A 19904-nucleotide genomic window follows, 5' to 3' on the forward strand; every position below is an offset into this window, starting at 1 on the left:
CAATTTACTTTAAAAAAAATAATCCCACCATCTAAACAGATCTCTAGAGATTCAAAAAGATAAAAAGATGAAAACCACGAGGGTTAGACAGGGGCTGGCAGGAAGACACTGAATTTCTGTCTCTATAGTGTTTCTCTTACTGATTTCAATTTGTGAGGTGTCTGGATTCTTGGAAGATATCTCATCTAATCCTATCCACCTGCATGTGTAGGAGAAAACATCATGATCTTTTAATATAATCTAAAATTCTTGGTAGCAGTGGCTTCTCTTACTTTGGCAAGTATCCTAGTGTCTGTTTCAGAACCTTGTGACCACAGCTGCGATGTCATCTCTGCTGTGCATGTGTGCTTGTGTGTCTATGTCTAGATGAATATTACAAAACACTCACTCTCCCATCTGCTCACCCAGAGTGCTCTCAAAGCAGACTTGTAATAAATGAACAGTGTTCCAAGAAGTGCTTCTGTGTTTGTCCAGAATGCCCTGCTCCCACAAGATGTCTCTTCCAGAGCTTTCTGTCTTGTTTCTCTGCCTTCTCTTATCTCTTACACTGTCTCTAGGCTTCTTTGGTCTCTTTAGCTCTCTCCATTTCCTTTTGATCTTTAGCCCACTGACAAGGTCTTATGATGAGTCACACTTGTTAGCCCAACTCATGTTGTGTCTCATGCCTTTTGTCGCTCTAACCTTTTGGTTGTAGCGGTCATGCAGTTCTGGGTGTCTCTGCTAGCTTCGGTGGCTCCGTAATTAAGTGTGAGTTAATTTTTAGCTGTGCTGTTTATGAAACCTCTATGTCATACGTCCTTTCTCTGCTGATTATGCCTTGTTAGCAGTGTAGTCCTATCAGCTATCATTACTGATGCATATCCGTACATCTTCACTTGTGTCTCAGGGATAACTCATTCCTCTTTTATTTATTATACTTTTTAAGAAAGTTAGAAACTTCAGAGCCCCGTGAGTAGTCAAAACTTAGCTACCTCTAACTACACATTCAAATAAATGAACAACTTTTGCTTCTTTTTATGTCTCTGAATTACGTTCCTGCATAACTAGCTACTTTCTGCACATAAAATTCTTATTCCTGTTCTAATGAATACAAAGTGTTTCCTTTCAAATTGCTGCTGTGTTTTAAGGATAATTTTAGATGCAATTTACCTCATTCATGTTTTGAAAATGATTATATATTTTCTCACTCCCTAATACTCCTGTTGTTTGATTGCTGTTAGGAATTATAGGTAGTCTCTATTGTCCTTCTGTAAAACTTCTTTCCCTTAGTGTTTATTTGCAGAGCCTTGATTAAGGGCCTCATTACCTTTCCTGGAGGAAGGAGAAGCTGTATCTTCCTGCTCATCCTCTTGTAAAGTGAGCACTTTTATAGTTCTCTTTTTAAAATATGTCACTCTGGATAAGGTACTTTTAAACTTAAAATCATTCAGTGTCAGGAAAAAGTAAAAGCACATTCTATTTCTGCTTACTTTCTCAAGAAAATGACCCTGCTCCCAGTAAAGCCAAACTACTTATAGTAATCTGTACACCGGTATTTGTTTTATAGCACTTTTTTTTTTTACCTGTGTCCTTGGTCTGGAATGCTCTGATTTGCAAAAGCCCATCTGCCCTGAATTCTTTATAGATTGACCACTTCTCAATTATCTGTGGTCATAAATATATATATATTTTTTACCCTAAATCACTTAATATATAAAGTTGAAAATTCATCAAATGTATTTAGGGCAAACCATATTGTCCTCTAAGTATAGTAGCTCCTGAGAGCTCTTAATTCCTGGAGGTGCCATTAGCAACTGAGTCCCATAACACTGAGTTAGCTACACTCTGACCACCTCCTTGTGAATCACCTACAAGGAATGGAATGTGCCAGTCTGGGTGTGTAAAATATCTCTACAGTACTGAGAAGTGAAGTGTCTGTGAGGCTGGATTGTCCTGGCATGATGATGCTGTGAGTTTTCACGTGGGTTTGATCTGTCAGAGGAACAGTTACTTCTGCGTGAGAGTATTGAAATGTGTTTATGTTCACTCATAACCTGCAGCTGCTAACTTTTGAACTGGGATTGTAAAACAGCAGAACCGTTGGAATTGCCTTTGGTGAAATGAAAGCATTATGGCTGAGAAGCAGCTGCAAGCTCCCTAGTTCTTATGCTTCCCCAGGGCTGTCAAGTGCAGATGGATAGGTGGGACACTTAGAGACTCACCTTTCTGGCAGCAAGAGTCAGGGCAGAGAATGAGATTCAGGAACAGAAAATGGAGCTCACATTTCCATCCTTGGGTGTAGGGGAGAGCGGCAGCAGGAAGATTCACAGCTGCTTTCTAGATAGCAGGTGGCCTTAGGGCATCCTTTGCTCTTTTCCCATATTAAGAATCAAAATCAGGGGGTTGTGGATTTAGCTCAGTGGTAGAGCACTTGCCTAGCAAGCACAAAGCCCTGGGTTCGGTCCTCAACTCTGAAAATAAAAAAGAAGACAAAATAACAAAGAATCAAAATCAGTAATTTAAACTGAGATGCACATTGCCAGCATACAGTGTAGGGAAGTAACAGTACACAGGCTGAGGTGTCGGAGAGGTCTTAAAATAACATGAGAACTGTCCTGAACTGAGTTTCAGTCTCAGAACTTTATGTTTTCCTAATTGACATTTATCCAAAATACATTCTAAGGACAAAATGATTTGGATTTCTTGTGGAAACTGGCTCCCCAAACAGAAAAAACACAAAAGAATTCAAGAAGATATATTAGTAATTAATGCAAAGATTTTTTTTTAATTTACTTTAATGGTTGCTGTGACAAAATTCCTGGCAAGAAGCAACTTGGAATTCATTTTGAAAAGAATTTTGTTTAGTCTGAGATATGGTCTGTCCAGATAGAAGGCGTGGTGCAGACACCAAATGGATGCTCATGTGTTGTTCATCCTCGGGAAGCACTCAGAGGTGAGTGCTGGGCTCAGCCAGCTTTCTGTTTTATTCCCCTGTTATTCAATTCCCAATCTATGGGTGAGTCCTTCCTCCCTTAAAACCCTTGACAGATCCACATGGACACACCTAGTAGTGTGTCTCATAGATGATGAGACGATGATTCAGAACAGCCATCCTAAAAGGCATCTGAAGGATAAAGGGTATTTTAAAATACTAAGTGACCACAATATGATGGCATATAAGCAAGCTCATGTGAATGCTGTATTAGGGACCACCTATCCTTCTGAACTTCAGCAGCTCAGAATCCAGCAGCTCTTTGTACATATGCTACAACTCCATTAAATGAGTAGAATATTTTTTCATCTATTGTCACCCAAAGTTTGTTTGGATTATATATAATATAGTTTTTAAAATACTGACATGTAGTATAAGAGCACATACACACACGTGCACAAGTCAAACATTATTAACTATAGAGACATATTTTAGAACAATGTACTGATCAAAGAGTTTCCCAGGTGTATTGATTTCAGAAGTAATCACTTATTTCCAGCAAGTTTTGTTTTTGCTGTAAAGAAATAAAAGATTTCAAACTATCAAGTCTTATTATAACTATAAAGGTGTTGGTCAAATGGTTAAGACTCCAGTTTTAATTTAAAATAAGTCTCTTAAATGAATTTGGAAATATTGAGTAATCTACTTGACTTGGTTGCTTAATATACTCACCATAGTCGCGAGCAAAAGACCAAAACAGGATACTTCATCAAAAAAGTATAGTAGAGATATATTTCTGAATGGGGATTTTAGTATGGCAAGATGGGAAGACTCCATGTAGAATTTCCTTTGATCAAATCTGTTGTTGTTGTTGTTTGTTTCTTAGTTACTTGTTATTTATTTTCCAAACAGAGCATTCTTCTAGAAAGTTCACATGTTCATTCCTTATAAAGAACTTCACCGTGTTGTGAATTAAATGTGTAAGTAATTTACTTCTAGGTTTTCTTTTATTTCCAAGATTATAATTTATTACAAGGTTGGCTTTTAATGGTCTATTTTGCATTGAAAAAAAAGATTCTAGTGACATATTTTATATAATATTTAGGAATGTTTGATTTAAAAATATTAGTAACTATTTAAGTGCCAAATAAAATTATCTATTTTATGGGGACTGGTCTTGGTGGCATTCTTATAATCCATAGTTTAATTTAGAGTTCTTTCTTAGTATTGTTATCATGTGAATTTGGCCAGATATATAATGACAAATTTCAATATTTTACCAAGCTTGTGACTTCCTTTCAAATCCTCTTGTGTCATTCTTCCTGTCCTACTCAACAGTCTGTGAATCTCTGTTGTGTGTTATTATTTTGATGCTTTTCTTCTCTAGTCTGTATCTGTCTAGAGAATAGAACCTATGGAATCATGGTGTATATATGACCTTTTCAAACTGGCTTTACTATGTTTGCAATGTGAGTCTCAGAGTCTCCCACGTGTATGTTATTTTTTTTCTTAGATTGATTACTCACACTCCTGATTTTTCAGACAGGGTCTCAGGGAGTCCAGACTGGCCTTGTTATATGTATGAGGATGACTTTAAACTCCAGGTCTCCTTGTTTCTCAAGAACTTGAATTATAGAGATGCAACACCATACCAGGTTCTAGAGCACATTGGGTTTTTTTGTTTGTTTGTTTGTCTTGTTTTGTTTGTTTGTTTTAAGGAATTGATATGTCCCACTGCTAAGTTCTTTGTATACCCATTTGACCAATGAAAGACATGTTTCCTAAGTTCAAGTAATTATGGATAAGGGAGCTTTAATCACCTTTGGTGATTTCTATATGAGTAAAAAGTTTCAACTGAAATAGATTGTAGAGATCAGAGAAAGCCCTGAGAGAGATGAAAGTCTTTAGTGAATATGTGTGATGACATGAGTTGCCCATGTGAAACCCATGGAGGAATGTTAAAGCCTTCTTCCTGTGATGAGAGAGACTGAGAGACATAACATGTCCTTTCTCAGGGGAGTGAGTGGGAGTGTTGGCAGTGTGTGCAGAAAATGTCTATCACAGCTTCTCCCTTTTGGATATTTATGACTTAAAGACTGCTCCTCTACAGAAATTACCCTTACTAAGAATAGACAAACCTACCTCTTAGATCCAGCTGTACACATAAGCCTTGCCTCTTGATTTATATGAATTTAATGATCCCATCATCTTGTTAAGCTCAATTAAATAACCATGCCTCTCTGTTCAACTGTATAAAACAAATATGCTGATCTTCCTGGGTGCCACAGGGTCTCAGATCTTAGACCACCAAATACCAGCTTTCTTTCTGAGCATCTGTCTGTTTGTCTTTTCTTTCTTCCATTGCCACCCCAGTCAGGTCTGTCCCTGGAGTCATTTTTGGAGAAACAAAATCTAAATACCAAAGCGTGTAATTGCTGGATCCCATGGCAAGAATGTGTTTATCTTCTCAAGAAAATCAGCAAATTATCTATCATGTTTGTTGTGCCATTTTGCATTCCCATCATAAATTAAAGGGTTTTCCCTGTTGTGTGCTGGCTTTGAGTCCTTTGGGCATACACTGTACTGATATGACTTGCTCTTGCGGTAATGCAGTCTTTACTTTTTTGAGAAATTCATTCGTCGTACTAATATGCCTACTTTCAATTTACATTGTCTTGTTCCATTAGTAGAGACTGGCAGTAGATGTTGAAAGACAAGTCATCCTTGACTTGTTCCAGATGTTTGTGAGAAAGCCTTGAGTTTCTCACCATTGAGCAAAATGGTCAGTGTGTATTTTTTTTCTCTTTGAATTCTATTACTTTTATTTTGTTAAAAATCAAAAATCATTGGTTAATCAGGAAAATAAAAGTGTTCGTTATGGAATGTCTATATATATGTATCTTGTACTTTGTTCAGATTTGCTTCCACACTGTCCTTTTCTGTTGCTGCTCCTCATTTCTTGTCCAGTTCCTCCCTTCCAATAATGTTTGCACTGAAGTCACTTATGCTGTTACTCTCTCATGTTTCCCTCCTCTCTTCTTAGCTTTCTCCCTCCCATATGCCTGTCACCTCATATATCAATGTCATGTCATTAATATATAAGAGAAAGTGTGGTACATGTTTCCGGAGCCTTTTTTATCTTGGCTATTGTTATGATTCCTAGTCCCAATTGTTTCCTGCAGATATTATAATTTCATTCTTCTTTATTTAGATATTTACTATTTTAATACACTTAAAAAAATATCACTTTCCCCCTTCCTTTCGCCCCCTTTGTGTCCTCTCTCAAATTGATAGCCTCTTTTTTTCAAGTACCATTGTTACAGACACACATTTATGAATATATATGTATGCACAATTATATAAATACAACCTGATGGATCTGTTTTTGTTGCTGTGTGTATACAGTATCAAGACCGACCACTTTGCATTGGACAAGCAACAAGGAGACTCATCCCTGGGAGAGGCTAATGATCTATATCTTAGCTGTCATCAGTTGCTTATAGTTCTATAGCTAGAAATGGGATCCTGTTAAACTTTATCTTTTACCTGTGAGCATGTCTATTGATATTGCTAATTTTCTGGTATTTTTCAAGCAGCTGTTTTTAGGAAAGTCTGGTTCATAGGAGACTTCCTGGAATCCTGGCCTTTACAATCTTTCTGCTGTAGTCACACTTATCTTTGATTGTAAGGATACAATTTAGAATGCACTGGGTTATGTTGGTCTACCAAAGTGGTGGTATTCTTCTTTATGGCTGAATGGAATTCGATCCTATAGATGGATCACATTTTCTTTATACATTTACTTACTAATGGTCATCTAGACTAGTCCATATCTTATTTATTATGAGTAGATTTTCACTAATCAGGATATGCAAGTATCTGTAGTGGATGAGTCCTTTGGGTATATACCGAGTAGTGATATAATTTGAACATCCAGTAATATACAACTTACACTTTTAAGAAGCCCTTTTATATTTTCACATTATATGCAACAGCACGCCTTCCTAACCTGTAAATCTTTCTTTTTCCATTTGCTTACTTGTACTTATTTATTTTCTTCATAATAGTTGTTTGACTTGCATGTTATGGACTCTCAAGAAGTTTTAATCTTCATTCCTTGATGGCTCAGGATATTGAACATTTTGAAACATTTATTGAAATTTATGGTTCTTCCTTTGAGAACTGTTGGTTCAATTCATTAGCCCATTTACTGATCAGATTAGTATTTTAAAAATGTATTCTATATTGAGTTAAGAAGCTTGCTTCTGTTCCTAATTGAGAGCACTTTATCATAAACAAGTGTTGGATTTTTGTCTGTTGTTTCGTCTCCATATATTAATATGGTTCTGTAGGTTTTGTTTTAAATCTGGTTTCCTACTTGCATATCTGGGATAAATCCCACTTGGTTGTCATGTATGATCCTTTTAGTACATTTTTGGTCTCTATTTGCCAGTAGTTTGCCAAGCTCATTAGTACCTACGTTCATAAGAGGTAATGATCTATAGTTGGCTTATCTTCAAATAGGATTTAAGTATCATATATATTCTTACTCTACTGATGAATATAACACTATTGTTAGGTTTTTATTCTGGATGATATATTTAGGTGATAGAGATTCACTCTTTAATGACACTCTGACATGGTCTTGCGGTACTTAATGTTTTTTTTTTTCTGATATAAAAATCATCTCACCAATTAACCATTCTAAAACTATTGTCTTATTTTTTTTATTATAATAAAGTGCTTACAAGTATAGGAAATGTAAGGAAGATATCTTTGTTTTCTATGTGTTCACTGTACTTTTGAACAAATTCCTGAAATAATTTTATTCTTTTGGTGAAAATGGACTAATGGCTTAAAAGCTATTATATATAATTTCATCAAAATTTTCAAATTGGATTGTTTTCTTTTGGACAGTGCTGAGCTTTATTTAAACTCAAATGTCATGAGCAAGTACTATATTTAATATTTAGTATTTAATACAGTTCTGTGGTAGTTTGAATAGGTTTGGCTCCCCATAGACTCATGTGTTTGAATGCTTGGCCCACAGGGAGTGGCACTATTAGGAGGTGTGGCCTTGTTGGAGGAAGTGTGTCACTATGTGGGTTAGCTTTGAGGTCTCCTATGCTCCAGCTCTATGCACTGTGGAATCAGAGTCTCCTCCTGGCTGCCTGTAGAAAACAGCCCCCTTCTGCTGTTGCCTGCAGATCAAGATAAAGAATTCTTGACTCCTTCAGCACCAAGTCTACTTGCCTGCTGCTATGCTTCCCACCATGATGATAATGAGCTGAACCTCTGAAACTATAAACCAGCCCCAACTAAATGTTTTTCTTGGTTAGAGTTACTTTGGTCATGGTGTCTCTTCACAGCAATGAAACCCTAACTAAGAAGTTCCTTTCATTCTATTTAATCAATCTATGTTAGTATACCATCAAACTTGAATGAAATGGAAAAGTATGAAGCCATCCATTTCTGGTCTGCATTAGTTTAAATAAATCATCAACTCAGTGTTCACAGTAAGTCATACAAGCACCAATACAATTAGAGTTGATCCAAGCATACATATGTTTAGTTTAAATTTCTATTTAAAGTATAATTACATCATTTCCCCTATTTTCTCTTACTACTCCCATGCCCACCACATACCTACTACTTTCCAAATTTACTGAGCTCCTTTTCTTTATAAGCATTGTTTTTACATGTACACATTAAAAAATAAACAAATATATAAATACAACCTACTGAATCCATTCACTGTTTCTTCTGTGTATATGTTTCTAGAGTATTGGATAACCAGTCAGAGGGCTCATTTTCCTTATGTCAGCACTTGTTAATTGCTTGCAGCTCTTTATCTGGGGGTGGGGCCCTGTGAGATGTTTCCTATCATTAGTGATATGTCTACTTGTATTAGACTTGTTCAGGTCTTATTTAGGCAGCCATGTTGTTGAGATCATGATGGTGCTTTCCATCACAACAGTGTTCCAAGTCCTGTGGTCTTTCCCTACTTTCGCGATGTCCTCTGAGCCTTAGGTGTAGGCATTGTGCTGTAGGTATATCAGCTGGGGCTAGGCACCCTACAATCAACTGGTCTCTGCGTTTTCACCAGCTGTGGCTGCCTTTAGTAGTCTCAGTCTGCTGCAAAAAGAAGGTTCCTTGGTGTGGGGGGGTATACTTTCCTGTGAGTATAAGGATAAGTTGCAGTTACAATTATACTGGTTTAGAAAAGTAGTGTGTGTTCTGTGGATTTATACATGGTTCTGGTTAGGAAAAGGTAATAATAATACAATTATTTCAAAAGAATAAATAAAAATTTTAAAGCTCCCGCTTCTGGAAATTTTATTATTATTTATTGTTAATTATTATTGGAGTGCCCACACCAGAGTAATTTTCTGAAGGCCAAGGCTAGGGGAATAAAAAAAAAGCCTATATTCTTATAACTTACATTTAAAGTCTTAATCCATTAACAAAACTCCAAATACTTCCAAAGACAAAGAGTGAGAGTTTTTAAAAATTGTGCCAGTTTCCTTTATGAAATTATAGGGAAATCATTGTTACTATTTACACCCAGGTTGTTCTAAGCCCATATTCTGCATTATTATAAATACATAACCATTGCAGCAGGTGAAATTCTGTTGACTGCACATGAAAGTGGTGGTCTGGTTGGCTTCTTTATGTGTCCACATGGTATTGCTTGGAAGAACTATAAGAATCTGCTTTGCATGCCATGGGGGTTCAGTGTAAACACTATGAAGCTCACAGTTGTAAGTTATCATCATCATCATTATTTTAAATGAGTTTCAAAATACCATTACAGGATTTTTTTGGTTGTTTCCCATTTTAAGATATTGATTTTAAAAACTCTGTCTCTCTCTCTCTCTCACACACACACACACACTAAATACATAAAAACTATAAATGGTTTGTAAAACACTATCCCTTTGAAAGATTTACAGTACAGTGTTGTCATTGAGCAGTCTTTTACTGTTAAACCTAAATAGCTAACGTAGACAAAAAGTTCTGAGACATTCTTTCATGACTAAGAATGGGGTGGTGGTTGTTAGGTGTAATTCTCATTGGCCTCCTGTGCTTTCTGGACAGACTTGATGACTTTGGTAGCTCCAGCAGCCTTCTTGTCTACAGTTTTGATGACTTGTATAGCAATTGTCTTCCTCATGTCACATACAGCAAAACAACATAGTGGAGGAGAATCAGAGAAGGCTCACACACATGTGAGCTTGCCTGAGACTATAGCAACAACAATACCTCACCAAATTTCAGGAATTAGAGCCATCTTCCCAGCTTGTTAACAAAATGGTAATCAATTGTGTGTGTGTGTGTGTGTATGTGTGTGTGTGTGTGTGTGTGTGTGTGTGTGTGTGTGTGTGTGTGAGAGAGAGAGAGAGAGAGAGAGAGAGAGAGAGAGAGAGAGAGAGAGGAGAGACTGATTTGTATATAGCTCTGGTTGTCCTGGAACTTATTACGTAGATGGGGTTGGGCTTGAACTCACAGAATATCTGCCTACCTCTGTCTCCCAAGTGTTGGGATAAAAAATATGTGTCAGTGTGCTCAGCAATCAATCTTATTTTTAAAACTCAGCAAACTTGCAAGTTAGGTGAGCTAAGTGACAACCAGTGCAAGGGCATAGCCATCACTAATTTTCCCTGAATGGTGTAGGATCATTTTGAGGCAAAGCTACCTGCTGTCCTTGATGTGTTATTTCTGTTGTTCTCAGCAATGTTCCCATATCTAACACCTTTGGCAGGCACATTCTTTATGTTGAAACTCATTGTCCCTGGAAGAATTTCGTTCGAAACCTCATGGCACTTTCAGCATATTTGACCTCAGTTGTGGCATTGACTGGGGTAGAGCTAACCACCATATCTGTCTTGAAAACACTACACTCTACTTGGTTCACTGCGACAGTACCAATACCATCAATTTTATAGACATGTTGGAGAAGCAGTTGCAAAGGTTTGTCAGTTGGATGAGTTGGTGGCAGGATACAATCCAAAGCTCACAGCAGTATGGTCCCACTTGCATCCCCATCTTTTGAACGAAGGCAAATTGGCACTTGTCTCCAGAATGTTGTCAACATTCCAACCAGAAATTGACACAAATGTTACTGTGTCAGGATTGTTCCCAGGATTGCTCTTGATTAAGTGTTTATTTCCTTAACCATTTCCTCCTGTCTTTTTTTGCCTGTAGGTAGCTGGGTGGAATCTGTTTTGTTGACACCAATAATTAGTTGTTTCACACTCAGTCTGTAAGCCTGCCTGGCATGCTTACAGGGCTGCCCATTTTCAGAAATACTGGCTTCAAATCCACCAGCATCAACAGCAACATTCCGGATATTCAGACTGAAATGCATCTATAATGATGTTTTTGATAAAAATCAGTCTTTTGGAACATCAATGATAGTTGCAAATTTGCTGGTCTCAAATTTCTACAGTGAGATGTGCATGTGATACCACTCACTCTCTTGCTCACATTTAACTTTGTCCAAGATACAGGCATGTCTTAAGAAACCTTTTTTCATTTCAGCGACCTCCATTTTCAAATTTCTATTGTCTGTTTGTTGATTCCACCATATTTGTAGACCAGATGGCCAGTGGTAGTACACTTGCCCAAATCTACTTGTCCAATGATAATGTTGATGTCTTTTCCTTTCCCATTTTGGCTCGGAGTTGGCAATGGTTTTCACAACACCTGTGTTCTGACAGAAAACCCATTGTGAAAAAGCAGTAGAAGACTTTACTGGGAAACATCTACAGAACTGAGAATCAGCAAGAGAAAAGCATGTGTGAACACATACCTTTGATCTTGCCATGATATCACAAGGAAACTTGTTATCACCAGGGTATACAATGGGCAAGCAGGAGCAGACGACCAAAGCTTAGCCTGGGGTTAGTTGTTGGCTGTGTAAATGTCTTGTTTGGAAATGCCAACCACTTCGCATTTATGGACCTTATGATCCATAAGATGTTTCAGTTCTCTCTGTCACTGAAAGAACCCTGAGAAGCTGAACTTGGATGGCTCCTCCTCCCAGAGTACCAGGAAATCCTACCTTGTAGCCTTCTCTCCCAAAAACAGAGTGCTACCATTTACCCTTGGAGAGACCTGTGGCCACTTCAGGCAAATTAAACTCTAATGAGACAGGAAATCTAAACAAACAAAAATGTTTTTCAACAGTTGGAAAGTGGGATACTCATTTCCTTTGTTAAATCATATAGTAACTTTCTACACAGTTGTTGCTATGCTCCCAATGGCTCTGTAAATGTTTTCAATTCTTTGTTTTTTTAATGACTGGTCCTTTTTGCCCTTTAAAACCTTCTTTCAGCAAGATAGCCATTTTTACTATATGAATCCTTCCACTCCATGAGCATGGGAGATCTTTCCATCTTCTGAGATCTGTTTCGATTTCTTTCTTTGGGGGCTTGAAGTTTTTGTCTTACCAGTTTTTTACTCGATTGGTTAGATTCACACCAAGGTATTTTATATTATTTGTGATTATTATGAAGGGTGTCATTTCCATAATTTCTTTCTCGGCCAGTTTATCTTTTGAGTAGAGGAAGGCTACTGATTTGTTTGAGTTAATTTTATATCCAGCCACTTTGTTAAAGTTGTTTATCAGGTTTAGGAGCTCTCTGGTGGAAGTTTTGGGGTCACTTAAGTATACTATCATATCATCTGCAAATAGTGAGATTTTGACTTCTTCCTATTAGTTTGTATCCCTTTGCTCTCCTTGTGTTGCCTAATTGTTCTGGCTAGGACTTCCAGTACTATATTGAATAGGAAGGGGGAGAGTGGGCAGCCTTGTCTAGTCCCTAATTTTAGTGGGATTGCTTCAAGTTTCTCTCCATTTAGCTTGATGTTGGCTACTGGTTTGCTGTATATTGCTTTTACCATGTTTAGATATGGACCTTGAATTCCTGATCTTCCAAGACTTTTATCATGAAGGAATGTTTAATTTTATCAAATGCTTTCTCAGCATCTAGTGAGATGATCATGTGTTTTTTTCTTTCAGTTAGTTTATATAGTGGATTACATTGATGGATTTCTGTATATTGAACCAACCCTGCATTTCTGGGATAAAGCCTACTTGATCATGATGGATTATTGTTTTGATGTATTCTTGGATTCAGTTCACGAGAATTTTATTGAGTATTTTTGCATCGATGTTTATGAGGGAGATTGGTCTGAAGTTCTCTTTCTTTGTTGGGTCTTTGTGTGGTTTAGGTATGAGCGTAAATGTGGCTTCATAGAATGAATTGGGTAATGTTCCTTCTGTTTCTATTTTGTGGAATAGTTTGAGGAGAATTGGTCTTAGATCTTCCTTGAAGGTCTGATAGAATTCTACACTAAAACATTGAAACAGATGGCTATAAGCTATTGTAAACAGGCAGCTTTTGTGGAAATTTACAAGCCTGAGTAGTCATAGATCTTGTAAATAGGTAGCCTTGGTGGATAATACCAACTTAGATAAGGACAAGTGAATCATAGGCAGAGTCATAGTGACCTGTCCCCTGAACCTTCACCCAGCTGATACCCTGTTCTGAAAGATATCTGTACTCCCCCTGAACACCCACGCTCCAGTGTCATCTTCTTCCCTACATCCTGCCTTTTTGTGTTTATAACCCATGAATGAATAAGTAAAAATTATGATTTGGTTTAAAATAAAAATAAATAAATAAATAAATAAATAAATAAATAAATAAATAAATGAAAAAAAAAAACCTTCTATAGCCAGTGCCAAACCTTGGGGTTTCTTTGCTTTGAACATGGATGCTATCAGGACTTCTCCGATGACACACCCAGTCAAAATGTTCAGTCTATGCTGGCTGTCCTTCAACAGCTGCCTATTAAACACATCCATTGTTAGAAACTGTGTGTGTGTGTGTGTGTGTGTGTATGTGTGGTTGTTGCTAATTAGATTGTGTAGGCTGTGTGGAATATCAATGGCACTTCAGGTTCTTGTTATCAAAACTATAATCCAATGTGTGTGGGAGAAACATTATTCAGGTAATGAGGTTTTCATGAGGTGCAGTGCTGTGTTTTAATGGGATTTGTTGTATCTTGAAAGGATTATTTATCCTCTGTGTCTCTTGTTGACAGACAAGAAGCTTTCAAAGGAATGAATATTTTAGTTTCTTATGTGTTTTATTATGGCCAGAGTGAGCATTCAGCCTTGATTACAATACATTATATAGCCAGATGGTGAACTAACCTGGTTTTGTGGACATCAGTTTTGCCTAGATTACCATTCTGCGCTTCAGATCCTCCAAGGCACAGATATAGATGGGGAGTACACAGTGCTACTGACCTTGACCAGGGCTCTTGTTCCCAGGAAGTAAGGCTGAATTTAGTAAAAAGATGAATTGAAATAGTATTTAATTTAAACAAGAGGAAAGCACTACAGAATGGTAATGTCACTGGATGAAAGCAGTGTGCTTTGAAAGTTCTTCCCTAGATGATGGATTTAAAGCTTAGAGTCTAATTTTATCTGAATTATCATAAATGAGTAAAATTTATTTGCAAAGTTTACTATTAGTCTTCAGTATATCTGAAGCCCACAAAAATTTTTAGAAGTTAATCACCTTTTTAGATAGTATTAGTCAGTTTTTAATCTTATCACTTAGTATTGACCCACATTTTCCATATTTGATATTAACTTATTTAAACAGTGTCTTTATAGAGTAACTTGTTTTTAAAGGTACTTATTTGAAACCTCTGTCTGGAACATACATAGGAACATCCAAAATCATTCATAAATCAGATCCTTTTCAGAATTTATGTGACTTTTAAACTGGCTTTGATATATTGTCACTAGAGTTTGTAAAGTTTATTAAAATTATAATTACTGAGCAATTAAAATGCACGGGAGATGTTTTCTCTCCAGTGCTCTGGGAGCTTCTAGACTGAAAGTCTAGAAACTGAAAGTGATGATTCCCTGAGCCACACAACATGAAGTTAACTACTGAGTGGCAAGTGATGAATGATGCCACATATTACATCAAAAACACTTGTTTTCAAAATATTTGAGATTTATATATATCTGAATTTCAGTGATACAGTTTTACTTACTTTGACATGTGTAAATTCTGTGTAGTAGTAATGTGTATTGTAAAGTTTTCATTAATAATGACTAAATAATTTTAAAGTAAACCTTCTAGAATGTTAACTTACTTGGCTATTTGCCTATCTGTACTGTTTTTATTCATTAAAACATCTGTTTGAATAGAGAGAGAAAATGAGGAAAAATGAGAGATCTGGTTAGCATAGGAATGAGGAATGAGAACTCTGGGTTTATGTCCTTCTGATACTCAAGGAAAGGAGGCTCTTTAGAATGCCAACATTGCAGAGATCAAGATGAGCATCTTGATTAGACACAAGACTAGAATATTCTATTACACCTAGAATCCCAGATTCTCATGTTTAATGAGTGTATCTAGTTAAGGCTTCTGAGATACAGGTTAAGAGGGAGTTGCTTACGGAGATAGGGTGATCCCCATAAAGGGCTTGGTGCAAGTGATGCTGGTGAGGATCCAAGGATGGCTGTGCTTTACAGAAGAGAGCTTTAATCATCCAGTCAAGTGTGAGGTGAGGCACACAGTGAGGACGATGTACTTGGGGGTTGAAAGCAACTCCAAAAGCTGGACACATAAAGGCTTTGTGTGACTCTGTTGGCTGTGGTGCTTTCCGAGACTAAGGACATTTGGCACTTTGCCTGTTCCTGTGTTTGTGTGCATGCTGTGCAGGTGTGGAGCCGACAGAGTGTTCAGTGAGTGTGTAGCATGCTGCCTGTTTCCCGACATTCTGGATATCACCAGCTGCATGGTGATTATCCTCCTGCCGTTTCTCATCACTAAACTTAGGTCCCCTAACAAGCTAGTCTCTCTACTGCCCCAGGCTTTCTACAGCCATCAACATTCCTACTGCCTACCCATAGCTCTTTAATAGTCTGCGCCTCTTGAAGCAGGAACGTCTTTATCCTGATGGTGGTAGCAATTAATGGAAGACAAGTAAGTTAGTTGAATGAATCGCCTGAGAAACATTGCTACCATTTTCTCCAATAAGACTCTTTGACAGACTTTTAACAACTTTTTTTTTATTAGTATAAAATCTTACCTTTATATTTCTTCTCCATGAACACATTTTACAATTGTTTGTTGTTGTTTTTTTTTCTTTTAGATGAGTTAAGCATTAGCAGGCTGCTTCAGAAAGTCTACGAGCTGCCATTTGTTCTAGAATACAGACCTTTGTACAACATAGCATTAGAACACATTTAAATAAAGTATGTTGGGCTAGGGAGATGACTCAGTGGATAAAGCACTTGTCACAGAATTGCAGTAGCCAAGTTTGAATCCCCAGATTGCATGTGAAGCCTTGACTAGTGGTACATGTTTGTAATCTCAGCAGAGATGGGAGGGTCTTCAGAAGCTCAAGTTCAGCTAAGGTAGGATATGTAGGACTGAAAAAGTGACAAGTCTCAAACAAAGTGGTAGATGGAACAAATACCTGATTCTGTCCCCTGATCTCATCTGTATAAGATCCATGGCACACATGTTTGCACACATATATGAATACGAATACATCATAACACATATATAAAGATAAAAAAAATCTTTAGAGGAAGTGTCTTGAAGACGTGCAGCAATGCTATCAATTGACTTTAACCCCAGAACTGCAGAAAATAACAGCAGTGCTGTTTCCATTTGGTTTAGGAGATCTCTGGGAGAGAAGAAACTTGAATCAAATCCCCTTGAGACCCCTTGACCACAGAGGCTTATCTTGGGAGCAAGAGGATGAAGGACACATACTTCCTTTGTAGTGGGTGTTGTTTCCTGTTAAGTGGCCAGAACTCCCAAATGCATGCCCGGGGCCAGGTCATCTTAAGGGGGAATTGCAGTCTCTGAGGTGTACCTTTAAGTCCTTTTGTTCTTCAAATTGACAACATTCAAGCTCAATTATTTTGTTTTTGTTTTGTTTTGTTTTGTTTTTACCTAAAAGGAGATTATGATTTTATAGTCTTATGTGCCAAAACAAAATTGTATTCATATAGGGGAAGTATAGTACACCCTTATTTACCAAAGTAATGCCTGTGCCTCTTGGTATTTCATATCTTGCTATTTTAACAAGCAACTGGAACTGTTATTATTTATGTCAAAACATCCCCACATTTAACAGACTTAATAGTGACTGTTAGAAAGCACCCTCCAGCACCTTGCTACTCACTCTCCCCAAGCCCAGCCTGCACTACTGTTGCTTCATGTCTTTAAAGATTTTGTCATTTTGAAGAATTTTGTGAGGATATGGGTCAAACATTTTTCTTGGACTTCTAATCTTCTTCAAATGCCATGGCACCATAACTGTCCAGCCTTCTTGATTTCTTATATCTCTAGCTTTATGCATCATGTAGAAGAGTTTTTTAATGTACTATAGTTATATTTAAATTATTATTTTACACCTATTGAAAACGGTCTTAAAATTACTATTATCACGTAAATGCTATCAAACATATATTCCAAAACAACCCACTTTTCCACCTCTTCTCATGCACTCTGCTCTGTCCATTAACACAGACACCTGAAGGATTATCCTCTGCCTCCTCTTACTCATCCCTCCTCGATGCTCATCTGATTGATCTTATCTTTTTACTGTTTTCTTTCCATCATCTCTCTGCCTGTCTCCCCACTTGTCATCCCTCATCTTTAGTTCAAGTTTTTATTACTTCCTCCTTAGATCACTGCATTTTTCAATTAATCTTGTGTTCTATCTCCCAAATCCTTATACAAATTTCCTCTGGAGAATAACAAGTGGTTTGATGGCTTTGGTAAAGTGTCTCTTGGATACTTTACATTAAAACATCATAGAATTGTTAACTTTTCAAGTGGTTTTGTAAGTTATCTTTATTAAGTATTGTTCCATCATTTGCATAACGCCTAGAGTGTTTGCTGTTCTGATGTCACTGGCACTCACAGGCACCCCGTTACTATTCTAAAAACTCTATGGGTTAACAGTTATACCATTTGGTTAAAAAAAAAAAGAACATTTTTAGATATGTATTAAAATCACATGAGGGATTAGGATCGACTTATTTTACATTGTGATCGTTTCCACTTAAAATAACTGGCAGTAAACTCAAATTGCATTCTCCAAAGAACATTAGAACATTCTGTTTCTGTGAATTATTGACATTAACAGTGTGTCATGTATACTTTCTCTATATTGTTATTTTACAGAGATTCTTATTAAAACACAATGTTGGCACCCACTTCTCTGAATATTATTATTAGTGTCTTGTTCAGGCACCTCCTTCGGATTAATATCTTTTTGGTTGGAGAACTCTTTCTGTATCCGCATTTGATGCCACGTGATGTTTTCCTGGACATCTCCATTCGGGACTATGTATATCTGAAGAAACCAAGCTACATATGAAAATGTAATGATCTGTGGAGATGGCTCCTTGGGTAAATTATTTGACATGCAAACATGAGTCACCAGAATCCACATAAAATCAGGTCAAGTAGCAACACTGTCTATAATCTACTATTCCTACAGGGAGATGGTAGGCAAGCACAGAAGAGTCCCTGGAAGACTGGGCTAGTGAGCCTTGTATTACAGCAGAAAAACAACAAAACAGATCTTGTCTTAAACTGGTTTAAGACACCTGATGTTGACCTCTGACTTCCACACACAAATGCTGTGGTATGTGTACTCCTGTACACATATGCACATGCATGGGCACACGCATATGCACGCATGCACATGCACACACACACACACACACACACACACACACACACACACACACTAGAATTTGTGGTTCTTATGAGGGTAGAGTCTTGGATTCTGTACCTTCATTTGGCGAAGCTCTTAATCATGAAATTATATAAACACTGGCTCACCTGTCTGATGAAGCACTTCAATTATTGTTGGAAAGCCTTTTTCAACGTCACTGTCTTCTACTCTGTCTGGTAAGATGCTCCAACACTTGCTTATAAGTTTATTTTTATACCTTCATCCACCTCTCTTCATCTCATAGTATTTCTAGTCATTTGCATGCTTTTCTTGTCAAGTGTGCTACAGATACCAAGAGACAGAGCCATATTTATACAGTGATATTTCTTCAGTATTTGTAGATTATTCGTTGTCTTAATTACCATTCTAAAGCTATGAAGAGAGACCATGACCAAGAAAAATTATAAAAGAAGACATTCAATTAGGAACTTTTAAAAAAGAGTTTCAGAGGATGAGTCCATGCCCATCATGGTGGGGAGCCTGACAGCAGGTTGGCATTCATGGTGAACAGTAGCAGACAGTGTATATCTTAACTGCAAGTTGAAGGCAAGAGCAGGAGACAGAGCATGGGAATGGGTTTTGAAACCTCAAAGGCTACCCCTGGTGACATACTACCCCTCCTAATCCTTCCCAAAACATTTTCAGCAACTGGGACCTAGCATTAAAATATATGAGCCTGTGAGGGCCATTCTTATTCAAACCACTACAATGCTATAGCAGATGTCTGTGTGTATGGTAAATGAATGCTGGTATGGATTTTAGGTGAGGCCATGTTCATACAGTGTTAAATCACTAACATCTCTGTAGCACTCATTTTAAAATTTCATTCATTGTGTATTTAGGATGAAAGGCTTAGCAGTAAAACTCTCATTCTGAATCATCAGTAAGCAGATAATAGAATAATCTTTGTTCAAATGAGGGGTCATGGCCAATGTTGGTTCTTAGGGCTACACCTGTGCTTGCTTGCTGTCTTTCTACAACCATAGTTAGTGCACCCTGAGTACCCAACTAGCAATGTTGGAGGGCTTTGAAATCTACTAATATTTTCATTTATGCTTGAATCAATGTTTTAAGTATATCAATGCAATTTGATCTTTTCTTTAGTAAATGTGGGGAGACAACAGACACACACATGGATTGCTTTTCCTGTCAGTTTCCATGGTAATGGAGCTTTTGATTTGTTTAACCAAGAAGG

At 37.3% G+C, this 19904-nt stretch overlaps 1 protein-coding gene and 1 pseudogene across 1 annotated transcript in view; one reads left to right on the forward strand and one right to left on the reverse strand.

Annotated features, from left to right (window-relative positions):
- Chsy3 (chondroitin sulfate synthase 3) overlaps nucleotides 1–19904 on the forward strand; it is a 234631-nt gene that overhangs the window by 61154 nt on the left and 153573 nt on the right. The window lies entirely within an intron of this gene.
- On the reverse strand, nucleotides 9969–15723 carry LOC114629135 (annotated as a pseudogene).

This window comes from Grammomys surdaster, unplaced genomic scaffold (assembly GCF_004785775.1).
Source record: "Grammomys surdaster isolate TR1022 unplaced genomic scaffold, NIH_TR_1.0 278, whole genome shotgun sequence".
Lineage (NCBI taxonomy): Eukaryota > Metazoa > Chordata > Mammalia > Rodentia > Muridae > Grammomys > Grammomys surdaster.